This window comes from Ictidomys tridecemlineatus, chromosome X (assembly GCF_052094955.1).
Source record: "Ictidomys tridecemlineatus isolate mIctTri1 chromosome X, mIctTri1.hap1, whole genome shotgun sequence".
Taxonomy (NCBI): Eukaryota; Metazoa; Chordata; class Mammalia; order Rodentia; family Sciuridae; genus Ictidomys; species Ictidomys tridecemlineatus.
In genome coordinates, this window is record NC_135493.1 from 628,089 (window position 1) to 631,027 (window position 2,939).

The following is a 2,939-nucleotide window of genomic DNA, read 5'->3' on the forward strand; positions in this document are numbered from 1 at the left end:
TTTGTTGAATATGATAGTCACTACTTCTGCTGGTTTTCTGGCTCCATTTGCCAGGGATATCCACTTTTATCCTTTCGCTTTCAGCCTGTGGCTGTCTTTGCCTGTAAGGTGAGCCTCTTACAAATAACATATAGTTTGGTCTTATATTTTAGACCATTCTTTCAGCCTGTGTCTTTTAATTGGAAAGTTGAGAACATTTGCATTGAATGTTACTATAGAGAGATGTTTATCAATTCCTGCCCTCTTGGTTTACTTATCATGTTTAATTTGGTCCTCTATTCATTTGATTAGATACTCTTCAAATGAAATTTGTCCATTTGCAATCTAAGGGTTTGTTTTTTATTTCTTCTTTGTTTTATTTCTTTAAGTATTTTTTGTGGTACCTGCTTAGTAGTCATGACGTTTTTTAGTTTCTGCTTATCTTGAAAGGTTTTTATTTCATCTTTAATTCTTTGTTTGTGGGGGTGGGGTACCAGGGATTGAAATCAGGGACACTTGGCCACTGAGTCACATCCCCAGACCAGACAAAGTGTCACTGAGTTGCTTAGTGCCTCACTTTTGCTAAGGCTGGCTTTGAACTTGTGATCCTTCTGCCTCAGCCTCCAAAGCCACTGGGATTACAGGTGTGCACCACCACACCTGGCTCATCTTTAATTCTGAAGGATAGCTTTGCTTGATATATCAATCTTGATAGTTATTTTCTGAAAGGACTTAGAACACATCATCCAAGACTGCCTGGATTTTAAAAGTTTTGCTAAGAAATCAGAAGTAATTCTAATTGGCTTCTCTCCAAATGTGACCTGGTATTTTCTTTTGAAGCTTTCAAAATCCTATCATTGATTCAGTTTGGGTTGATCATATGCCTCTAGAAATTTGTTGGTGTCTTCAAGGTTTTCTATTTTACTAGAGTATACATTTTCAAAATAGGTTTCTAATTATCTTCTGTATTTCTTTTTTTATTTTTTACTTTCAGTCGGACACAATATCTTCATTTTATTTACTTTTTTATAAAAGAGAGAATTTTTAATATTTATTTTTTAGTTTTCAGTGGACACAACATCTTTATTTTTATGTGGTGCTGAGGATTGAACCCAGGGCCTTGCACATGCTAGGCAAGTGCTCCACTACTGAGCTACAACCCCAGGCCTGTCTTCTGTATTTCAATAGTGTCTGTCATGATATTTCTTTTTCATCATGAATTTTAGTAATTTGAGGTTTTTCTCTCCTTCTTTTCATTAGGGTGGCTTATCACTTATCAAAATCTTATAATCTATGTTTTTAATCTATAACGTATAAATTACTCTCTTATGTGTTTTAACATGTACCTCAGAGCACTAATCTAAAGGATATATAAAGTTTTATGGGGAGATGACTCAGAAAGCACTCTAAGTCCAAGTTCAAATGAAAAGAGAGCTTTATTTACCTGGCCAGGGACTGTCACCCACCGCAGAGACTCAAGCTCTGTGGGAGGACAGCAGCTTTTTGGTTCATCCAAAGAGAATATAAGCACTAAAACCACAACTCAGTGTCTTGCTTATCATCATGTAAGCTAGCCAATCATAGAAATTAAAACATTAATAAGAGGGACCTGTGGGCTTTAGGAAGGACTGGAATTTTCCAGTTAGCAAGCAAGGGGCAGGGGTCAGTGGGGCATGAATTGATGTATTGTAACATTTAATTTTATACTTTATTACCAGTGCATATCCATCATATCAAACCAAAACAAAATAGAAAATTAGACTTCAAATATTAAATTTTCAAGGCAGAATGGATAGTGGATTACTTACCTATTAAGTTAGATGACAAAATATTGTATTTATTATGCAATGACACTATACCTATACTAAAAGAATACAATTTACATTAACCTTACCAGACTAAAAACTCATTACAATATTCCATAGGTAAGCAACAGAATTTGCTGTTGCTTAAAACATTTAAATTGTAATATTTCATCACAATGTAATTTGTCCACAAAAAATTAGAAAACAAACAAAGGCTTAAATCAAAATATGGTGTTAAGTGGCTCACTTGCTAGTCTAATGAGAAAATGAATGGTAAAAGGAACTGATAAAAATAACTTTGGTAGGCTGGGGCTGTGGCTCAGTGGCAGAGCACTTGCCTCACATACATGAGGCCTTGGGTTAGATCCTTAGAACTGCTGGGTTTTGTTCGCAATGGCTCCTCTGACCTTAAGGGTCCACAGAAAGAGCGAGAGCACGTGCTGACCCCTTTTATTGAGGAGAAGCTATTCAAATGAGGCAAGGGGTCAGGTTTCAGGGGGCTGAATCTATCTTCTTGATGGCCACTGTCAGCAGGTTGACTGACACCTGGGTAGGCCACACCCAAGGGCACAGTAAGAGGAGGGGACACACAAGGCACTTCCATGGAAGATTCTACCCTGAACAGGGCAAGGGGTGATATTACAAAGGAACAGGTGAGCATAGCTTCACCCATGGGGCTGTAAGGAAGAGAAGCCTGGGCAGGAAGACACAAGTCACTCGAACCCTAGAAGAGTCGGGCAGTCTAGCAGCTTGGGTGTCTGATGCCACATCGTCCAGCAGGGGAGTTAACTCAGTCATGTGGGAGGTTGGACTCCCACACAGAACCACATAAAATAAATAAATATAATAATGGTATAAAATTATTTTTTTAAAAAAAGTAACTTTGGAAAATAGTGTTTTCACCAAAAACATGACTAAGACAAACACAACTGTACATAAACAATATTCTGATTGAAAAAGTTGTTTCTCAAGGAGATATGGGTAAATAATTCTGAAACAATCACAGGTATATGCTAAGACTGAAAAATATGTAAACATACAGTGGATGAGAGGAGTCAGCTTTTTCATTATTGGAGAAGTTCCAGATATATATGACAGAGCCTCAGTATCAACAGCATACCTGTGCCAAGATTTTCTCCAAAAAAAGGAGCAAGG